The sequence below is a fragment of the Myxocyprinus asiaticus genome, chromosome 31 (assembly GCF_019703515.2).
Source record: "Myxocyprinus asiaticus isolate MX2 ecotype Aquarium Trade chromosome 31, UBuf_Myxa_2, whole genome shotgun sequence".
NCBI lineage: Eukaryota > Metazoa > Chordata > Actinopteri > Cypriniformes > Catostomidae > Myxocyprinus > Myxocyprinus asiaticus.
Window position 1 is genome coordinate 17,649,583 of NC_059374.1, and position 24,431 is coordinate 17,674,013.

General features: G+C 38.9%; 2 pseudogenes; both read right to left on the reverse strand.

Moving 5' to 3' along the window:
• Positions 1 to 3,121: 3,121 nt before the first annotated feature.
• Positions 3,122 to 4,050, reverse strand: LOC127422120 (odorant receptor 131-2-like; annotated as a pseudogene).
• A 5,035-nt stretch (positions 4,051 to 9,085) lies between these two features.
• On the reverse strand, positions 9,086 to 11,275 carry LOC127422121 (odorant receptor 131-2-like; annotated as a pseudogene).
• Between the last annotated feature and the right edge of the window lie 13,156 nt (positions 11,276 to 24,431).

The following is a 24,431-nucleotide window of genomic DNA, read 5'->3' on the forward strand; positions in this document are numbered from 1 at the left end:
ATAACAATTTTGTCTTCTGCAGTATAGCTGCTAAAGAAAACATACTTGTTTTAAAGGAGTTTTAGATATTTATATTGGAAAACAAGCCAAAACAAAAACAAATCCAAAACGTATTTTGTTTCAGTGTGTAATGGGGTGAAGACTACCCTCTCTCACCTTTCTGTTCACTTCAATCCACCTTAAACTCTCAAAAAAACAAACTCTCTCTTATTAATAAAGCTGTGTATTGCCAATTTTCTTCACGATAGGAAATGCACAGTGACATATATTATGATTCAGTAAGTTGCGAGCCATCACGTTATAATCTAGCTGCATTAAGCATGCGCGCTCGAGGGATGACAGAGTGTGCATCAGCCGGGTGCAGTTTCAATCTCTCCCCCTTTGATCGGGATATTCGCGCAACTCATATAAGAGGCGATGACCACACAGAGAAATGCCAGTTTCGGAGTTTGTAGTTATTTACATGATCTGCTTCAGTATTATTTGAACTTTAATAAAGCTATAACGCATTAAATATAACTGCGTTAAAGATGTAACGCCGGGGTGTTTCCTTTAAAGACGCTCGACATGCAAGTTTTGCTTCAGCGGAGCGGCAGCTCCAGCTCCACTTATTCCACAACGAGAGTGCTTATATATTTACTTATTTAGCGTTTTTGCATTTTCCCTCATACATTGCGATCTACATCACCTGCAGCTTTTTGGAAAGTTTAGAGTGCATCTGGAATGTGAGCTGTTTTCTTCCTCTCCTCAGTCAGGCGCGAGCTGCAGTGCTGCTCTCACGCATCATCATTAGTGTTTAATGTGATCTCATGTTACGTTAAATGAGATCAAACGACTATTCGACAACGAAAATGTTTGTAGACAATTTTTTATTGCCGACGTTTGTTGATAATGTTGACTAATCATTTCAGCCCTAATACTATCTTATGTATGAAGATGAATGTAGACTGTGGAGAAGTATAAAATGGCTATAGTACTTGCCCGAGTGTTTGAACATGTAATAGGTTCTGATCGACAAACTTGCTTTAAAATATATCCTGAGGACATGCCACCCAGGGTCATGTGATCATAAACGGTCAAATTACTTCCTCGAAGTGACCATCGCATGTACCCTTCACTAACGGCCTTGTGGAAGGGCCCTCTGTGGAGGGCTTGAGTTGCCCTCTTTCGTTTGGAACACTCCTTCGTGTGGTGTTCCCTTCCCACAGTGCCCTTCAAGGGCGCAAAAATGCAGTTTGGAATTGCAAATTGTTCCTCACATATTCTTTTGGTGGCTTAATGTGAGAAACATGAGAGGAGACAAGGCAGATTATAGGTGAACGCCCCAGTCTTGTGATGTTTTATTCCAACCAGTAGCATGTTATTGCTATATATATTTATAACAAAGGATAATATGATGGAATATCAATGAAGCCTTTCTCTGGGCCCCCCTCCAGTGAGGACCCCTGTTACTCAGGTCCATCATTACCCACAGTCCGATGCCCCTGCCTGTGATACTTTATTTTAGCGGTCATTATATAAAAAGATTAACTAAATGTTTTAATTGACCAATCAGAATCAAGCGTTCCAGAGAGCCATTTAATAATCTATAAATAATATATATATATATATATATATATATATATATATATATATATATATATTTTTTTTTTTTATTTATTTTATTTATTTATTTTTTTGCTTCAATTTAAATTAAGTTTCTTTTTCTTTATTTTATCATAGACTTGGAAGGCATAATGTTTAACCCTCCTATTGCTTTTGGGTCATTTTTGATGACCACATAGTTTTTAGTAAGGGAACCAAACTTTGTGACTTTGTCAAGACTATCAAAATACACATAATACATTTGTTTTTTTTTTGTTTTTTTTCCAGATTTTTAAATACAATTGTTTAAGAGATATAACCATTTAAAAAAAAAAGTTTCATCTTTTGCATTCGTGGGTCAATCTACTAATACGTCTGCGTCAAGGAAAGCATGCCATAGAAGACTACGTAGAGGACTTCTGCATCCTGGCATACAAGGTGGAATTCAGTGAGATCGCCCTCAAACACTTTTATCGTGCAGGCTTGAATGAGCCAGGGCACTCCTGGATGCCTGGCAGTTGGAGTCCCTTCAATCTGGCTCAATATATCGACCTTGCCCTGTGGAGTCCCCCGTCATGGCCGCCGAGCCGGAGTCCCCCGTCATGGCCGCCGATCCAGAGTTCCTCGTCATGGCCGCGAGCCAGAGTCCCCTGTCATGGCCGCCGAGCCAGAGTCCCCCGTCATGGCCGCTGAACCAGAGTCCCCCGTCATGGCCGCCGAGCCAGAGTCCCCTGTCATGGCCGCCGATCCAGAGTCCCTCGTCATGGTCGCCGAGCCAGAGTGCCCCATCATGGCCGCCGAGCTTGCGCCACCTTCTAACCCAGATCCTGAGCTTGCTCCAGGTCATGTCACAGCAACGCTTCAGCATGCTCCATGCCATGTCACAGCCACATCTGTGTCTGCTCCAGGTCATGTCACAGCAACGCCTCAGCCTGCTCCATGCTATGTCACAGCAATGCCTGAGTCTGTCACAACAACGCCTCAGCCTGCTCCATGCCATGTCACAGCAACGCCTTAGTCTGCTCCAGGTCATGTCACAGCAATGCCTCAGCCTGCTCCATGCCATGTCACAGCAATGCCTTAGTCTGCTCCAGGTCATGTCACAGCAATGCCTCAGCCTGCTCCATGCCATGTCACAGCAACGCCTCAGCCTACTCCATGCCATGTCACAGCAACACCTGAGCCTGTCACAATAACGCCTCAGTCTGCTCCATGCCATGTTTCAGCCAAGCCCCAGACTGCTCCATGCCATGTCACAAGCAAGCCTTTTCTCCATGGTCCAGGCCCCTGTTTCAAGCAAAAGATGAAACTTTTTTTTTTGCTTGCCAGCCTGCCAGCCAACGTTACAATTAGACATCACAGAAGCAGAAAACACATTTTTGTTTAGGCACAGGACATATATATATTAATTTTGCATTAATATCATGTAAATATCCTGTGCAAATATACAATACATATAAAAGGCAATTGACTTTAAATAGGATTCTTTGTGCAGAATGTGTCACCCCAGTCTGAGTTATCTTCATAGAAATTTTCATCAGCAAACATTTGGTGAAACATTTTTATTATCCACACAAAATGCATAATATTTCACAGCAATGAAAAACTTTTCATCCCACAATCCTTATACAAGTGGAAAAAAGCACCATGGGGCCAGTATGAATACGATATAGTCCAAATATCTCACCTACATGTATATGTCATCAATATTTAATAAGGCCTGTTCTACAAATGGACACCACAGCTGAATGAGTGAAGGTAGCAGCTGCATTCCATGTAATGTCACTGTTTTCAACCCTTTTACAGCTGATTTACTATTATTAGTGCTTGCCATTTTGCAGCATACAAGATTTTGACATAAGAAAATAAAATGGTACAGAACATTGTCAAAAAGAACACCTGAGTAAAAACTACCCTCAGCTGACCCTGCCATGTGTGAACAATAAGCACTTCCACTTGACATAATGTTCCTGTTGTGCATATGTTGAGTGGAACTGAGGCGACAAAAATGGAAATGATCCCAATAGCCTCTATGGAGCATAGAGCACGGATGATGAGAATGCAATGGATAGCTCTGGGCAGAGTGGAGATTTCAGAATGCTACAGGGGCATACAGATGGCCATATAGTGCTCCAGACTCATAGCTGTGAGAGTAAGTGGAGTAGCAAAGCTCAGCACTTCCATTAGTAGACAAAAAAACAACACATAGTCCTATAGGCATTGTAATTCTGAGGATCAGGAAAATGTTGGTCATAACAGATACAACCAGTCACAAAGCAAGGTGTGTACAAAAAATATATAACGCATCTTGGTGCAAAAATAGGTCTTTTTAAAAAATGTATATATCAATAAAGAATTCACGTAAAGTAAGACAGCTGACAGTATCCCAGCTATAATAAATTTTTCCCTGCCTCGTGGAATTGAGAAGCCATTGCCAGAGGCATCGGCTGTGTTGTTATTGACCATTTTTTTATTTTTATTTTTAATTAGCTGCAACTAAATCTCAAGAACTCACAGCAAGAAAAAAAAAACAAAAAAATAAAAAATAAAAACAGCAGAGATCTTACAAAACCATACAACATGCCATGTACATTAAAAAGAAAAACATATCCTAGAAATAAAAGATCGCTATACCATAAACAAAGAAACAAACAGAGCCTACAATGAAGAATATCTACAGTGAAAAGACAGTGACAGGATATATGTGGCAGGTTTTATGGTCTGTAGCACTCTTAGATGTACTCACTGAAAAATTCACACTGACAATCTTCCAGTTGCTATGCTGGTATTTTAGGACAATTTTATCATTATCTATATAATTAATATATATATAATTTGTCAAATATAATCACACACAAAACCAAATCTTGGCCAAAGTACATAACAATAATATATATACATATACTGTATATATATATATATATATACTGAATATATACTGTATATGTTGATTACCACAAAAAATTATTTAGACTCGTCCCTCCTTTACTTTAAAAAAAATCACAAATTGAGGTTACAATGATGCACTTACACTGGAAGTGAATGGGGCCAGTTTTTGGAGGGTTTAAAGGCGGAAATGTGAAGCTTATAATCTTATTAAAGCACTTACATTAATTCTTCTGTTAAAACTTGTGTATTATTTGATCTGTAACTTTGTTTAAATCATTGTTTATACAGTTATTTTAGAGTTTTAGGAAAGTTGTAAGTGATTTTCATGTTAACACACATATTTTTATGTCTTGTGGCTATACTTTTGAAACAGTGAGTATTTTAATGTTTACGGATTGGCCCCATTGACTTCCATTGTAAGTACTTTACTGTAACCTAGATTTTTGCTTTTTTAAAGAAAAGGAGATGCAAGTCAAAATTATTTTTTGTGGTAATCAGCTGTCGATTGAGCTTAACTTGTATTGAACCCGGAATATCCTTTCAAGCAAATACAAATGGAAACCTCTTGTACTCTTGTCATAATTTTGGAGACCCTGAAAAATTGCAGTGCATCTCTGAAACTGGTTTGTTATGTTTGCTAATAACCAAGATAAGTAAAAAAATATTTATTCATTTATTGATCTGAAGCTTAAAAAAGAAAACAGCCCTCTCAGCATGAATTCTCATAAAAGTCAATGAGCATTTTTTCATTTTAGCCCATTTTTAACCCTACAATCTAATTTGTAATAATCCAAAAGTTATGAGGAAGAGCTGGAAAGGGAAGAGAGGGGTAGATTGAAAATTTAATTGCAATTACTGGATATAGGCCCAACTTTATTGCTCTATACAGCTAACATATTTGCATTACAGTTTTTCTTGATCGATTTTACACATTTCTCCAAACTCAGGTCACTGCTCTCAAAACAATTAACACAGCCATCTGAACAACTACCTGAATCATGACTTTGCCATCTATAAAAGGAGTCAAATGTGAAAATTTTGAGCAAACAAACAATGAGGAAGAAGAGAAAGAAGAGGAAGAACAAGACAAAAAATAGGTGCAAACTGAGAAGAGGTAAAGTGGATTAAGGAAGAGGAAATATGAGGAAGAAGTGATGAGAAAAGTGTAAGGTGTTCTCAACACTTTCAGAGGTGAGCATTGAAAGAGTTGAGGAAAGACCAAATGGAGATGGTGCAATGATTTCAGAAAAGGTTTGTCCTATGGAAGCGAAACTTAATATGTTTTCATTAGGACCATGATCTGAGGGAACATGCAAAGTTTGGTGACAGCTCCACCTATGGGTCAAAAAAATCTAAACAACTGCTATTTTTGCCAGTAAACTTTGAACAATTTGTCCTAAAATCATGAGGCTGGTGTCTTTAGATTGCTTGAGTCATTGGGACTTCTGCTACAGTGGATATAAAAAGTCTACACACCCCTGTTAAAACAGCAGGTTTTTGTGATGTAAAAAATTAAACAAAGATAAATCATATCATAATTTTTGCACCTTTAATGTAAAAATTACTACCTATGCAATGCCATTGAAAACCAAAGTGACACATTTCAGAAAAAAAAAAAAACCCTTAGAATAACTTAACTGCATAAGTGTGCACTCCCTTTTATAATTGGGTATGTGGCTGTGTTCAGAATCAACCGATCATCAAGCTCATGTGAAATAGTACACACCTGTCCTCACCTGAAGTGACTCTGATTAACTCCAAATAAATCTCAGCTGTTCTTGTAGGACTTTTCTGACATCTTCTTGGTTGCATGCTACTACAAGTGCCATGGGCCACAAAGAGCTTACAAAGCATCAACGGGATCTCAATGTTGAAAGGTATCGCTCAGGTGAGGGCTACAAAACAATTTCCAAGGCATTAGATATACCATGGAACACAGTGAAGACAGTCATCAACAAGTGGAGAAAGTATGGCACAACAGTGACATTATCAAGAACAGGATGTCCCTCCAAAATTGATGAGAAGACAAAGAGAAAACTGGTCAGGGAGGCTGTCAAGAGGCCTACAGCAACATTAAAGGAACTGCAGCGCTTTCTGGCAAGTACTGGTTGCTCCCTACATGTGACAACTATCTCCTGTATTCTTCATCTGTCAGGGCTATGGGGCAGGGTGGCAAGACCAAGCATTTTCTGAGGAAAAAACATCCAAGCCCACAAAAACCTATATCCAGTCCCCCAAAACCATGTGGAAAAATGTGTTATGGTCTGATGAGACCAAGATTGAATTTTTTGCCAAAAATTGTAAAACGTATGTTTGGCGCAAAAACAACACATCACATCAGCATAAGAACACCATACCCACGGTGAAGCATGGTGGTGGCAGCATCGTGCTTTGGGGCTGCTTTTGTTCAGCTGGAACTGGGGCTTTAGTGAAGGTGGAGGGAATCATGAATAGCAGCAAGTGCCAGTCAATTTTGGCACAGACCTTTCTGGCGTCTGCTAGAAAGCTGAAAATGAAGAGAACTTTCACCTTTCAGCATGACAATGATCCAAAGCACACATCCAAATCAACAAAAGAATGGCTTCAGAAAAAAAAGATTAATGTTTTGGAATGGCCCAGCCAGAGCCCAGACCTGAATCCAATAGAAAATCTGTGGGGGGACCTGAAGAGGGCCATATACAGGAGATGCCCTCACAATTTGACAGATCTGGAATGTTTTTGCAAAGAAGAGTGGGAAAATATTCCCAAGTCAAGATGTGCAAAGCTAATAGTCTCTTATCCAAACAGACTGAGTGCTATAATAAAATCAAAGGGTGCTTCAACTAATTATTAGTTCAGGGATGTGCACAAATATGCAGTTAGGTTATTCTGAGTTTTTTTTAGTTTTTTTATCTGAAATGTGTCACTTTGGGTTTCAGTGGCATTGCATAGGTTGTAATTTTTACATTTAAAGGTGTAAATATTCTGATATGATTTCTGTTTGTTTAATTTTTTATATCACAAAAACTTGCTGTTTTAACAGGGGTGTGAGACTTTTTATATCCACTGTATATCCATTATTACTATCCTCCATTTTGAATTTTAGTTACAAAGTTATGTATCTTTTGAATGCTTTGTCAACAAATTCAGCCTTACTGTAATAAATTGTGGATTTTAAGACAAGTGTTAGGAAAAGAGCCACAAAGGTAAGAAGGTACTACAATACTCATATCTCTCTGAATTTCAATTTGCACCCTCTACCTCCCTTTATTTGATAAAAATGGTACTATTCATTAAATAGATGAATAGTAATAGATGTACTCCAAACTCATCTGTATAGACTAGAGATATATTTCATATGCATGTATTTTCCTAAAATCAATTAATTTAAGCTTCTTCTTTTTTTTTCAGACAAGGAATAGGAGAAGTTGAGTGCAGACAGGTGTCTATTTTAATTCAATCCCAGAAGATACATCATTTAGAAATACCAAGTGGATTGTTTATTTTTAAGGTTGTGCTTCACTTAGCAAACATGAAAATGCACATATGTACCCTTAAAATATGACACTATGAATATGATACTATAGGACACATAATACAGACAGTAAACAGCACACCATATACACTGTTGGTGTTTGCATGTAAGCATTAATGTATGAACTTATTACTTTAAAGAGGATCATTTTTATCATTGTCACTGAAGTTTTAGTTTCATTCATATAACAGCTGTGGCAGCTTCATCCTTCTATTCTTTACCATTTCCTACAATTGTAAAAGTCAAATAAGAGCTTTCAAGTACTCCTCCATCACACAAGTGGTTATGAGCAGTATTAGCCCAAAAAAAGTATGTAAACTTTCAAAATACACCAGAAATTAGCCATTTAGGTGCATTTGGCATGCTATTTTATTTCAACATACTATGAAACAGTATGTATTAATTCTAATCCAGAATATAAAAGGATAGTATGCACATTTGTGAATAGTCACTGTACATCCTTTTCACATGTGTATTTTTAGTATACATACAGTGTTATATTAACATTATAATTGTGGGCACATATTTTTTCTCTTTTTTTCCACATATCTGACTGAAATGAAATTACTAACAATATTACTGTGAATTATACATCATTTTCACAGAATTAAATATAGCACAAATGTCTTTTTATTCTCACACATGCAACTTGCATTTATAAAAAATAATGTACATCGGATAAAAGCCAAGCAACATTGCTGTATTTATATTAATACATCTAAAATAAATATTTCCTTAATATCTCAATATTTTTATTTTATTGTTTTATTTCTCTGTGGAGTACAACTTTTGGAGGGTGACCATGAATGATTTACAGATAAATTTGAAATGATCTGTTTATGAGCACAAAAATCAAACATGGTTTTAGCAGAAAGCTCTCATTTTGGGCACAAAATGAAAACAACTTTGTCTCACCCATGGTGGACAGTTAAAACATTTTGAAATATACTTATCCATTCAGACATATAAATATGAAACTCTTCACATTGTCTTTTATGTAACACAGTGTAAGTGTCAAATATACAACAGAATGCACAATGTTAATAAATGTTTGAGATTCTGTTAACAAATAACACAAATCTCTTTGTTGCTGCATTATTATTTTGTTGTTTTAACCTCTTTATGTGGGTCTATTCGTGGACCATTACAAGGCATGGCTTTCTTCATATACACTGTATTGCCAAAAGTATTCGCTCACCCATCCAAATAATTGAATTCAGGTGTTCCAATCACTTCCATGGCCACGGGTGTATAAAATGAAGCACCTAGGCATGCAGACTGCTTCTACAAACATTTGTGAAAGAATGGGCCGCTCTCAGGAGCTCAGTGAATTCCAGCGTGGTACTGTGATAGGATGCCACCTGTGCAACAAGTCCAGTCGTGAAATTTCCTCACTACTAAATATTCCACAGTCAACTGTCAGTGGTATTATAACAAAGTGGAAGCGATTGGGAATGACAGCAACTCAGCCACGAAGTGGTAGGCCACGTAAAATGACAGAGCGGGGTCAGCAGATGCTGAGGCGCATAGTGCGCAGAGGTCGCCAACTTTCTGCAGAGTCAATCGCTACAGACCTCCAAAGTTCATGTGGCATTCAGATTAGCTCAAGAACAGTGTGTAGAGAGCTTCATGGAATGGGTTTCCATGGCCGAGCAGCTGCATCCAAGCCATACATCACCAAGTGCAATGCAAAGCGTCGGATGCAGTGGTGTAAAGCATGCCGCCACTGGACTCTAGAGCAGTGGAGACGCGTTCTCTGGAGTGACGAATCACACTTCTCCATCTGGCAATCTGATGGACGAGTCTGGGTTTGGCGGTTGCCAGGAGAACGGTACTTGTCTGACTGCATTGTGCCAACTGTGAAGTTTGGTGGAGGGGGATTATGGTGTGGGGTTGTTTTTCAGGAGCTGGGTTTGGCCCCTTAGTTCCAGTGAAAGGAACTCTGAATGCTTCAGCATACCAAGAGATTTTGGACAATTCCATGCTCCCAACTTTGTGGGAACAGTTTGGGGATGGCCCCTTCCTGTTCCAACATGACTGCGCACCAGTGCACAAAGCAAGGTCCATAAAGACATGGATGAGCGAGTTTGGTGTGGAAGAACTTGACTGGCCTGCACAGAGTCCTGACCTCAACCCGATAGAGCACCTTTGGGATGAATTAGAGCGAAGACTGCGAGCCAGGCCTTCTCGTCCAACATCAGTGTCTGACCTCACAAATGCGCTTCTAGAAGAATGGTCAAAAATTCCCATAAACACACTCCTAAACCTTGTTGAAAGCCTTCCCAGAAGAGTTGAAGCTGTTATAGCTGCAAAGGGTGGGCCGATGTCATATTAAACCCTATGGATTAAGAATGGGACGTCACTTAAGTTCATATGCGTCTAAAGGCAGATGAGCGAATACTTTTGGCAATATAGTGTAGCTTCTGAGGCTTTCATCTCTAAGGCCACAAATGAGTGGATTCAGAAAGCGAGGAAGCAGAATGAAGCAGAAATAGTAGATAAAAGACATATCTGCTTGAGACAAACTGACACGCTGGACAAGGAAGAGCTCTGCGACAGGCTGGGTGAAGGCAATCATGCTGAGGAGCAACTGGAATCCATGAAGCAGCACCACTTGCAGAGACTTCCTCACTGACGTCCGGTCCTGCCACATATGATGAGTCTCCAGCAGAATCCGACTGTATGTGAAAAGAATCACTACAGCAACCACAGCAAAGAAGATCCCGTTGAGACTCACCTTGAACAGAGCCTGAATGGGTGAGGCATTGAGTAATGCGGTCTTGCAGAACATAGGGGTGGATTGGACATCTACACCTGGTTTGAGTCACATCAAGATAAAGTCAACAGTGGGCAGGATGCAACTGATGACCCATAGACTTAGAATGATGACCCAAATCCAGTCAGGTCTCCAGATGGCAGGGCGATGAAGTGGATAGAAGATAGCCACGTAACGCTCCAGAAACATGGTGGACAGGATGAGTGGGCTGTTCAGGAAAGTTGCGGTAGATACAAAGAGCAGAGGAGCACAGTAGACAATTGCAAACTGCACACTGCCCATTGCTAACTAGAAAAGGGACACAGAGGAGAGGTGTCGTTTATCAGCATGTAGCTGTAGAGGATATATTGGGAGTTATCAAAGAACTGCCTGTGAGAAGCAAAGGTGTACAGTGTCAGGAGGATGAAGCACAGGAAGGCAATGGAGAATGGGTTGGCCAAACACACATTCACAATGACAGAGAGAATGGTGCTGGATGTTGTGTTGCATGGGAGCTCTGTCAGATTCTGCATTGTTTCAAGCCCTCTACAGGGCTATGATGCTTACAAAGGCTGAAATGAAGTTTGTATCAAAAAATTATAAGGCATTCTCAGAATTGAGAAATTCACATATTAAATATGTGCTCCATGTGGTAACAGCCAAACAAACTGATTTAGTTAAAGTCAAACATATTATTTAACATAATGTACAGTACCGCCAAATACGTAAATGTAAAATGTGTGAACTAATCTGCATCTGGTTCAATTTCTATTCAACAAATCCAGAAACAACTGTACAATTACTACCTATTTACAGTTCACTCACCAATTTGCACTTGTTGGAAGGGAAATTAAAAGATGACTGAAGATGGGTAGCCCACTTTTATATAAAAAATTTTAAAAAATTGGCAGAAGAGGAATGAACCATTTTTGAGTCTTGAGATTTTGAGATTAATTTCATGCTATAGAATGCATCAATACAGTAATTAACAGCCTTGTCCCAGAGCATTTATGAGTGGTCTTTTCACAACAAAACAAAACAAAACAAATCAAGTGGGCTGTAATTAATCCAGAACTGAATATATAAATTGATGAATTTTTAAGGGTACAAATTTTAAAAGGGTTTTTACAATATGTTGTGCAAGATGTTATATCCCTGATATCATATTCACATCACCCAGACGTCTATTTGATGTGTGTGTTTACATCTGGAAGACGTATTTTTTTACGTTGTTTGCTCATCTGCAATACATCAAAAAGTATGTCTTTGATGTCAATAAGTCATTCAGCAGATGTCTTTGAAATGTCTATGATTTAGAATGTTTGTAAATCTGATCTTTTAAAGATGTTTAGCAGATGTTTATTAGATTGTGATGGTTTTCAGAGGAAAAGATCTAAAACAGACATCTCTGAGATGTACGTGTACTATTTGGGATGTAGGCCTACTGTCTTCATCTTGCTAACAATCTACTAAACTATCTAATGAGGAAAAATATATGTAGTTACACATGAAGTACACTTAAGTACAGTCTAGATACACTTTATTTTACAGAGATTAATTCTATGTAATATTGTGTCATTTGAATGTTATTATGAAGCTATAACATTAATTCAGATGTGCAATAGTGAGTTAGTTTAAACTTAAGCACAGCTTGTTAAGGTATTTAGTTACACATGAAGTACACTTAAGTACAGTCAAGATACACTTTAATTTACAGTAATGAATTATATGTAATATTGTGTAATTTGAGGCTTGAAATGTAATTATGATGCTATTACATGTAACAAGATTAGTCTATTCCATGTATGTAACAAGATACTCCTATTACACAAATAGGTATGTAACAAGACTGGCCTGTTTAACATATGTAATAATACTTGTCTATTACATATACATAATTACAGTGTTTAAGTACATGCTGTACCATAACTTAATTACATATTAAGTACATGTCATTTCATGTCGTGCATTATTTAGTACTCTGTACTTACTTGGGTATTTACACTGTAACAGGGACACTGTAAAATAAAGTGTTATCAAAAGTTCTGACTTTAAACTGGTTATTTTCTCTGAGTAGGCCTAATTACAAATTCTTTTTGTACTTCGGTTACATAAGTTTTCAAATATTCACAACTGAAAAGAAGCGCACTCAAAATGTTTATGTATCATTAACAGAGCTATCAGTTATTGACTGTGAACTCTGGTGCTCTGCCTCCTTTTACCACATTGTTTGCTCTGCAGTGTGGCAGACGAAGTTGTACTAAGAGGCGAAAGTACATTGTCAGCTTAATCTGCAGTGTCATATGCGTCACTCATAAGGTCCGTGAGACACGTAGCCCAAAACTGCAGTTCACTGACCTGGAAATGGTGATGGAAGATGAAAACATCAAACAGTAAATAGCAAAGATAACAGCGAGCATACTTTATCAATAAGAACATATGCAGCAGGGGATTAGAAAGACCAGCTGTCTTCTGTCTGCATGTCCACCAGCTCTCTGGTACACTTTACTTGGCTTGAATTATGTACAAAAAACATTAAAAAAAGGATGAAACTTTGCTATATTGGCTTGAATATGGAAAGACAATGGCATATTTATTTGCAGGATCATTTCCAGTTTATTTTTTCCCCTTTTTGTTCAGACATTTATATTTTAATTTAAAGGTGCAGTCAGTGATTTTTAATTGGTCGATATGGCAGTCGTCTTGGGATTCTAATGACACCTAGCAGTGTGGACCAGTGTCACGGTCCAGTCACTCTGTCAGTCTAGGTTTTGGTCTTACAGGACCGTGGCATTATCGTCCCATGTATGTCTTGTGTTTCGTTGTCTGTCTTTGTGTGAGCGCGTGGTTCTGGTTGTATTCCCTGCCGTGCGCTCTTCGGTCTGTCTTGTTTCATGTCGGGAGCATGGTGTCTGGATCCTGACTTCCTGTCTAGTTTGGTTTCGGTCTGTGTCGGAATCCGGACACTTGTGCTCCATGTCTGTCTGTTATTGACGTGGGTGCATCGCGCTTACATCATCTGCATGCACTCGCGCCAATAGTTTGTCTGTCTCTCACGAACACGGTTGTGCCTCGTTGCGTTGTGCCCCCGGGTCGCGAGCTGTCTTTATGTTGTGCCGAGGTTCGGTCACTTCGGTCTAATGTGTCAGGTGTATGTGTGGCCGAACTCTCGCACAGATGTCCTGTCTTGTTTTTGTCGTCTGTTGCGTACATCGCGTGGCGTTTCATTTAGGGTGAGAATGCGTGGCATCGCTTTGTTTGGTGCTGCTACACATTCTTTTCTCTTGTTTGTCAGTTGGCATGGGTGTATATTGCCTCATTGTCTTGGCGATGTGCGCTCATGCCATTCGGGTGTTTTGCTGTCTTGTGAGAGCAAGTGGCTTCGTTTTATTTCTGTATTGCCACGTGTCTCTCTGTCTTACGTCATACCCCACCTCCTTGTTTGCTTATTATTATTTCATTTGCCTCACCTGTCCCCTGTTAACCCATTTGATTTCTCTCCCTATTTTAGTCTCCTCATGTTTGCTGTCCAGTGCCAGTTCGTCTTGTTTCCAGTCTTGTGTGCTCAGTTTTCCTTGTCTGTCCTGTTTCCCCCACCTGGTTCCTGTTTCGGTCCTGTCAGTCCTGTTTCCCTCTGTCCCAGCTTGGATTACCCTTTTTCCCCTTCGGGGTAGTTTATGTTTGTTTTTTCCCCCCTGTGGGAGTTTTGGTTTTGCCCTTGTTATTAAATAAATTTCCTTTTATTTTTCAACTCTGCGTTTGTGTCCTGCTTTCTGCATTCTTGTGACTGACCAGTTACCGATGCCATTTTAGAAATGAGCTATTGGCATTTAGCCATGATTCATTTATTTCATGATCGAAAGTGTCCAGTAAAAATGTCTGACTGGTCATTTCAACAATTCACCCCCCATGAGGCAACCCGCTCAATGTGAAATAATTCAGTTTTTATTAGGATACTGATATGACTATGAATTTTCATTACTGGTAAATATTAAGTTGTCTTAAGTATTACATGAAATGTCAAGTTTTTGGTCTCATAACTCAAATATATAAGTTCATTGAGCTTATTTATCTTAAAAATCCATAGACTTAAGATTTTAAGTGGTAATAACTCAAACTATTGAGTACAAAATTGAGGCTATGGGGAATACCCACAATCCCTAGCTGCTTGAACTATTTAATTATGTTTCCTTTGTCAGAGGGAACATATTGGGGTATTTAAGAAGTTGTTATTAAGAATTCATAGACGTTTTAGCTCTTTTGTTATGTTATTTATGTTGTTTTGTTGCAAATAGTTGTTTCGTCACAATAGTGACCATTAGGGTGATCTGTGTTCCCTTTGGTCAAGTTGGACCCTGTCAACACTATCTCAGTTCTTCTTGTGCATTTGCAATATTAATGCTGCTAAAGAGGACTGATTTTTTTTTTCTTTTTTTACAAAACTATGTATATACTATGATAATGATAATGCCATTTACTTCAGCTCTTCTTTATGCACTGAGGAGAATATGTCCTAATGCAATCTCCATGTAACTAATTTAGATATAACAATTCATAAGGGCATAACTAAAGTATATAGAAGCATGCCTGTATTTATAAACATTGCATAAATGCCCAATCCATTAAACATTTCCAATCATTTTGTAAAAGTATGCAATACAAGTACTAATAGTCCTAATTAATTGCCTCTAAACACATTGATAGAACTAAGAACCTGATCAGACCAGTCTGACCATTTTACACTGACTATTCAAAACTGAAAGATATGTTATCAGTAAGCCAGTAATATAGCTTTGTTTGAGGTCAGTTCAATTAGTCTATCAATAGCTTAGGTAAACATGTAACTCTCTTCAAGACATCTGCAAGTTAATAAATATATTTAAAAAATACAAATTAACTCATGTCCCCTGAGCTGTACATAAATTCCATGACAAGGACATTTTCTAAATCTGAGAAATTCAAGATTGCATTGAATACTAGCATGTTTATGTGAGTCAGCAGTCAGCCTCTTACAGAGAGTGGGAGTCGTTGACAAAGAAGCTATGGTTTTAAGATGTGTTTTTAAAAGTTTAACTTCTTTTAACTAGACACACTGTCTCAAAAACACAGTTCTCTTTGTGAAAGACATTTTCAGTAAAACAAACAAAATGCACCATTTAAAGTTGTCCGTACTGTACAAGCTGTAGAACAACAATCAAAAAGCGCACAGCCTGAACACAAGAATGTGTCCTGTCTGAATGGCCCCAAAGTTGAACTCAGACCAACTGATTCGATTGCAAAATGGATTGCTGTGGACTGTAGGCCAATAATAGGCTAATGTTCAGTGATATGGAAATAAAACAATCAACACACTGACTTCTAAAACCACTATTTTGTCATGTCTATTAAATGCTTTACTTGTCTGCCACTTTAATGTAATGTCTATGTATTATCTTTGTGTATGGGCTTTTCTTAGCAGATATTCTTATAAGCGATTCATTTGAAGAATTCATCAATTTAACATGTAATTCATTAGATTAATTTTGTAATAGATTGACAGCAAAATTACAATATTTACTTTTTTGAAAACTCTTTTAACCAAACGTCTAATTTTGAAACAGCAGATCATAATTAGAGCAGGGCTGTTTCTAGCTATTAGCAGTATAAGTGGCCAATTATGGCCCCCGAGCCACCAGGGGGCCATCAAAGCAATATAGTTTTATTTATTTTAATATTTTTTTAATATACTAAAAACTGCAAGTAGGACTCAGGCAGTTTTTATGGCTCAGTTATACAGTTATAGGGACCGCCTTTTGGCCCAATAGGAAAGGGAGAATGTAACTACAGTTCTCTACTTGGGCTCCAAGTAGTATTTTGCTAAGTAGGGCCCCCAAATGCCCAGAAATGGCCCAGGCTTAGAGGTATCTTAGTGGTGTCTGAGGTTTTGTTATGCACTATTGCAGTGGTTCCCAAACCAGTCCTGGAGGCACCCCAACACTGCATATTTTGTACGTCTTCCTTTTTTGACACGCCCATTTCAGATCTGGGATTACTCAACTAATGAGCTGATGAGTTGAATCAGGTATGTTTGAGCAGGTCAATATCCAAAATGTGTAGTGCTGGGGTGCCTCCAGGACTGGTTTGGGAACCACTGCACTAATGAAACCAGTTAGCCAAATAAGAATCTTTACAGACAGTTTTGGGTACGTTAATTAAAATTGTAATCCACTACATATTACTTATTATTTCTCTAAAATTGTAGTCAGATTGCTTTACTAATTACTTAATTGAAAAAGTAATCACATTACTAATTCCTTTACTTTTAAATTACTTTCTAAAACACTCTCCCACTCAGCAAATTCAAAATAATGTCTATATTTCTTTTTTGTTCATTGTTACACATAAGTCATACACTCAGCACCTCATATTTCTCCTTCACAATGACTCGTTACAGGGGCCATAATTCATGTATTCTACATAAATAATATATTAAAAATAAGCATAGCCTAAAAAGCATAGCTTAAAAGTTTTTAAATTAATTGAAAGTCAGTAACTGTAATCTGACTACAATAATTTAAAATGTAATAAATTACACTACTTTTTTATAAAAAGTTGTTAGATTACAATAACTAAATACTTTGTAATTGGATTACACCCAACAGTGTTTACAGAGTTTACAGAGTCAATCCTGAGTTGCTAATTATGTGTTGTGAACGGCTTGGTGCTCTGATAAGGCTCCAGAGTACGACGGTGTTTTAGGGTCATGGAAAAAAAAATCTAAGGCTTCAAGAATAAAGTCATAACATTTTGAGAATAAAGTTAAAATTACGAGATTAAAGTCGTAGCATCACGAGATTAAAGTCATACTATTTTGAGAATAAAGTCAAAATTATGAGAATAAAGTCGGAATATTTTGAGAATTAAGTCAAAATTACCAGAATTTTGGTGTGGGTGATGCTTGGGCTGGGTTTCCCGAAGCTCTAAGTTGAACATTAGTAGCACTTAAATTGTACTTACTACAGCACGTTTCCCAAAAGCATCGTTATCTAAGTAGCAAATTAAAACGCTTATAAATTAACTAGAGCTGTGATACGCTCTTAAAACCATGAAGTGCAACTACACGTATTGTTCTCGCATCTTTAAAAAAAAAAAAAAAAGAGAGGTTTAAAGCAAAAGAGAGTTATTTATGAATCAAATTGGTTTTCTTATATTTTGTTGCAATCACAGAATTTGCATATGAGAAGGACAAAATCTAAACAATGTAAAACTTTTGTATTGATTATGTTAGTTGTTTAGGGTTAATGTTTTTACTGCCCCTCATTCTGTACGATTGTGATATTTTTCAGTGCTTCACGTCTCTATTTCCACTACACAGACACATCTAAATTTATCTCTATGTCACCAGTGCTTTCAAACTCTACATAAACTTTTGTTCACAACTTATTTCATTATAGCCGGTATATGACCAGGGCTCAAACCATCCAGAGTTACCTTCTGTAAGTGGTACAGCACAGTAATGTCATATTAATGAACTGATTTAATGAGCTGCAATGTTGTAAACTGAAATTATACACTTGTTCAGTGTTTCTTTTTTTTAAATCACAGGTATTTAAGGCTATTGATAATTGTAAAGTAATTAAATATTCATAAATGTTTATTTTTTTCTAGTATTTTATGTATCGTTAAAATGTGTTTTGTCCAATTTTCTCTAAGATGCGTGCGCAATGGACAGCCAGAATGCCAGTGCGGATGAGCAAATGCAACTGATCCAAACTGACCCCATCCGGAGGAATATATCACTGGCACTGACCCAGACCTTTGTGTGGCCATTCAGCTACCTCATCTTTGTCATACTCTTAATATTTTCTAGAAAAGAGACTTTCAGAACAGAGACACATTATATCATGTATGAACATACAAAGTTTGCAAAAAGAGTACAGCGCTCGCATGAGACGCTCACACTTTTTCAATAAGGGTTTTACCACTCCAAAGCCCATATATTTTGCACAACAGCTTCCCAATGGTGAGCGGCGCATTATATCTTGTAATGAATTACAAAGATTTAAAAAAGATTACAGCGCTCATTGCACATGCACGAGACGCTCACACTTTTTCAATAAAGGGCTTTCCCTCTTCAAAGCCTCACATTATGCGCAACCGCTTCCCAACGCTGAGCAGCGCATTATATCATGTTATGAACATACCAAATTGCCCTCTATACCGTTACGCAGATGCATTCCGATTTTAAAAATGATCGAACATGGTTATACGATCCAATTTGCACATTGGCTACCCCGTTTCAATGGTGTTCTGTCTTCCATGGTTCCGTCCAAAGACGCACCAGTGTTACGAGCCGAAATACACAATCTTCTCGCAAAGAACGCGATAGAGGTTGTTTAATATGAATTAATAAGCCTGCCGTCCTCAGGACTGATTTGCATAAATATAATAGGGAACTGCATATCAATTTAAAGTCCTTCATTTCAGCCTGTCTGTGGCTCCTGAAAATGTGGCTCATGAAATGTATTGATGCGGCGCTCGCCCCATTGAAAATGAATGGTGTGTGTGTTTTGAATTACCTCAGTGATTGATTATTACTAGCCAATCAGAGGCACTACTGAGATCACAGAGACTTGCTGCTTTGCCATATGGAAAATCTGGTCTAATGTCAACTGGCGAAAAGCACACTTTTCCCCAGCCAGTAAATCTCCTTTTTAGGAGTTCATGTGGGCGCACCTCATGAACGAACGCGTAAAGACCATTCTTTGGTGTCTGTTTCAGTTCAAAATGAAAAAACATTACCACTGAAGTCATTTCATTTTCATGTGCATCGAGTTAACTCGCCACTGTCTGGCTGCTCTAGCACCATGGACAGCCCCAGCCTTCTACCAAAAGGGTGTTATGCTGGGTCAAGTTTTCAGAAAGAAAGTGCTGACCACAAATGCATCCAACTCAGGTTGTGTGTAATGGACGCCCGACTTTCGACACGTGGAAACAGGTGCGAAACAGCCATGACATGTCAACCACCTAGAGCTACTGGCTGTCTTTCTTGCTTTGAGAGCTTTTCATTCCGATATTGTGAATCACCGCATTCTGATTCGTTCGCACAACACAACAGTACTGGTGTATATATGTCGCCATGACACGCTGGCCCATGTATGGCCGGTGAAACGCAAGTATGTGCTTCCCCCGGTGCGCCCCCTTCATTCTGTCATCAGCAAAGTCCGAGTGGACATGGAAACAGTTCTGTTAATTGCGCTGAAATAGCCCAATTAACCGTGGTTTCCGGAAATGTTAGAGATGTTATACAGCTCGCCATGGGAAATACCGCTGAGGAGGGATCTCCCCTCTCAGGCGCAAGGCACAATCTGGCATCCCCAGCTCAAGCTGTGGAACCTGCATGTGTGGCCCCTGAAAGGAGCCAAGAACTGACACATTCAGTCATGAACACCATTTTACAGGCCAGAGCACCATCCACGAGACGCCTCTACATGCTAAATTGGAATGTGTTCACTGATTGGTGTCTTTCACATGGCAAAGACCCAGTAAACTGCCCCATACATGAAATTCTCATATTTCTTCAAGAGCAATTAGACGCAGGACTCACTCTGTCAACGCTCAAAGTTTATGTGGTGACTATATCTGTGTATCACGCACCTGACGCCAGCGCCACTATAGGCAAGCATGATTTAATCATAAAGTTCCTTAGAGGAGCAAGATCCACCTCGGCCCCTAACTTTGGTCCTAAAAGCGCTCGCAGGGTCCCCCTTGTTGATTTGCGCATGCTCTCCATTTAGACCGCACTACTGCTAGCTCTGGCCTCAGTAAAACGGGTTGGTGAGTTACATGCACTATCAATTGACAATTCATGTCTGGAGTTTGGCCCCGGTCTTTAAAAAGCCACTGTCAAACCCAGAAAAGGCTATGTGCCTAAGGTTCTAACCATGCCCTTCAGAGTGCAGGTGGTTCACCTTTAAGCTTTCTTCCCTCCTCCATTTAATTCAGATGAGGAACAATCCTTGAATTTGTTATGCCCTGTGCGGGCGCTACACGCATATGTTGAGTGCACCCACCAGTTCAGACTGTCTGATCAGCTCTTTGTGTGCTATGGAGGATGCACGAAAGGAATGTCCATCTCCAAGCAAAGACTTTCTCACTGGATCGTTGATGCAGTTGCACTGGCTTATGAGTTACAGGGTAATATTTGCCCAATTTTTGTTAAAGTACACTCAACTAGAGCTCCTCATGGGCATGGATGAACAGTGTGTCTTTACAAGAATTATGTTTTGCAGAAGGATGGTCTTCTCAAAACACATTCACAAGGTTTTACAACATAGATGTAACGTCTCTCTCTTCACAAGTCCTCTCTGTTTAGTGTGCTTGCTATTTTGTTTGCCAAACATATACTTATGCCCCTCCCCTTAAGTATGGCTCCCCATCATTCAGGCCGTTGTAATTTACTTTAAAGCACTTTCATTCTAAATAAACTCCCTTCCTGACTGGGTTCTTGAAGGGGTTAATTATATGACTATAGTTTATATATTCATTCTGAGTGCTCCCCTCCTGGCCCAACATGAGTGTCACTCACTTGCGGCATACTCATGTCGGTCGTCGTCCCATGGGACTGCGGCGTCATATTTCCTCTCTGGAAGGTTATGTCGTGTAGTGCGGTGTGATGGGATTCTGTTCCCCATATGCGTTAGCTCGCAATGTCAAGTGTACTGAGTCGTAAGGGAACGTCTCTGTTACGTACGTAACCTTGGTTCACTGAGACGAAGGGAACAAGACATTGTGAACACTGGCCGCACTACAAGACTCAGAGCGATGCGATCCTTGTCCCTCAGTCAGAAAATTCTGAGGAATGGTGTTTGCGCACCTGCTTTTATAGCGAACAGCTTCACACCTAAAATGGCGGGGCTCAAACAACTTAGCCAATATTAGAATACTGGTGTTATTATAGAGAGGTTTCAACTAGGTCGTGTGGAAGAACACTCCCCATATGCGTTAGCATGCAATGTCTCGTTCCCATTGTCTCAGGGAACCGAGGTTATGTACATAACCGAGACATTATTGGTGGACTGCACAACTGGCCAAAGTAGCATTTTAAATGCTGATTACAGATGATATTGCCGATAAAACTAAGATATCATACTAATTTGACAAGGAATCAGTTCTTTTGCCTCTAAAAATGCACATTCTGCAGGGGAGAGCATTTTATATAACCTGCAGCAGTGCTTAATGCATCATATCATTAAACAAGACGAATGTTATATCAATATATGAATCAAACTCACTCAGAATGCTGACACGGTTTTCCACGCATCATTTTATTAGGCCATAACTATGTATATGTGGTTACAGACAAATGATATAGAACAGTGAAATCACTCACAGAAACTTTTAAATTCTCCTCCGTCTTGCCTGTACTTGAGTTAACTCCAGTATCTCACACTCCCCCTGCCTGCAGACAGATGATGTAAGCTCCTCTGTCTTCACTCTCATTGGTAGTCGCTCGTGAGTGTTGCTTGTCATTTGCATAAAGTTGAAATTTTCTCATCTTGACTTATTGCTCCCCACGGCAATCACAACGTTCACAACAGCTCGTGTCGCCGGAAGTCGCTGTGCTCTCATTGAAAATGAATGGGATGATGTCACTGTCTTGCACGATGTCGCTGGTGGTGTGAAGCTACGTACACACATGCAGCGACTTTATCGCTTGATGTCACTAGTCTCTGTACTGTGAAGTCGCTAGTGGGCATTCCTACTGCTGTCGCTCTACTGTTATTGGTGGACTGCACGTCTGGCCATGTCTTTTGAAAATTTTATCATAGATGAGGCATTTTGCTAGTAAAACTACGATTTCATTCTAATTTAACAAGGAATACATTTTTTGTCCTTAAAAATGCACATTCTGCAGGTGAGAGTGTTTTATATGAACTGCAGCAGTTCTCACTGCATCATAACATTAATAAGATGAATGAACTATCAATGTACGAATCAAACTCACTCAGACTGCCGACAATTTCTTTTCCACGCATCATTTTTTATTATATCCATATATGTGGTTAAAGGCAAATGATGTAGAACAGTGAAATCGCTCACAGAAACGTAAACTTTTTTTTTTGCTTGCACTCGACTCCATTATCTCAACGGAGATGGATGACGTGAGCTCCACTGACATAGGCTGTTTCTCAATGTGCATTCTTTTGTGTTCTTACGTTCTCATGGACTCGTTCTACATCATCATCCACTGCTGAAGTTCAATTCCAATCCTCAAGAATGCAAGTACCGAGAGCGTAGGAAATTACCTGGATGTGTCCTTGAAATCGAGGATGCATCGGATGGTGACCTGTGGGCAAGAACTTGGTAATATGGTGGCAGATGAAGGACATTTATCGTTTTTTCCTCAAGAGTTTCCCACTGTAAGCTCGCGAAAGTCTGGAGGCTCATGAGAGTCGTTATAGTCCGTCAACATTTGAATATTTTTTTATTCAAATAAAATATATTTTTTTATTTAAATCTTTTCTTTTTGTTTTTCTGTTTCAAAAGTGGCTTTTTCTTTGCAATTCTTCCCATAAGGCCTGCACCCCTGAGTCTTCTCTTTACTGTTGTACATGAAACTGGTGTTGAGTGGGTAGAATTCAATGCAGCTGTCAGCTGAGGACATGTGAGGCATCTATTTCTCAAACAAGAGACTCTGATGTACTTATCCTCTTGTTTAGTTGTAACTGGGCCTTCCACATCTTATTCTGTCCTTGTTAGAGCCAGTTGTCCTTTGTCTTTGAAGACTGTAGTGTACACCTTTGTATGAAATCTTCAGTTTTTGGCAATTTCAAGCATTGTATAGCCCTCATTCCTCAAAACAATGATTGACTGTCGAGTTTCTAGAGAAAGCTGTTTGTTTCTTTTTTTGCCATTTTTAACCTAATATTGACCTTAAGACATGCCGGTCTATTGCATACTGTGGCAACTCAAAGACAAACACAAAGACAAAGTTAAGCTTCATTTAACGAACCAAATAGCTTTCAGCTGTGTTTGATATAATGGCAAGTGATTTTCTAGCACCAAATTAGCAATTTAGCATAATTTCTCAAGGATAAGGTGTTAGAGTGATGGCTGCTGGAAATGGGGCCTGTCTAGATTTGATCAAAAATGACTTTTTTCAAATAGTGATGGTGCTGTTTTTTACATCAGTAATGTCCTGACTGTGATCAGTTGAATGCCACTTTGGTGAATTAAAGTACCAATTTCCTTCCGAAACAGCAAAATCTGTACATTATTCCAAACTTTTGGCCACCTGAGTTTTTTAGGCGCCACAAAACCGGATGTGGTGGTGTCAACATATCGACATTTGAGGAGTGTGTGCTTTTGTATTTGCTGAAAAGACAACAGAAAAATATGTTTGTATAATCTAACTTGTTTGGTAAGACTCTCCTCAAATTTCTGCTCCGCCATGACAGTTGTTGATTGAAAAAAGAAAATCCACTATAGCGCAACGCTAAAAGCAGTTTTACATGGGACGCAGTGGGCAGCAGGCTTTGCTTGCGATCTTATCACTTCTCGTTTGTACAGGTGTTTTCCATTCACACCGGAAGCGGTGTGAAACGCGCTAGTAAAAGTGCAATAATGCCACCCACTGCTTCAGCTCAGTTACTGCATCTATGAGGCGATTACTGTAAATAATGTATTAGTTTTCATGTAAGTGATTGC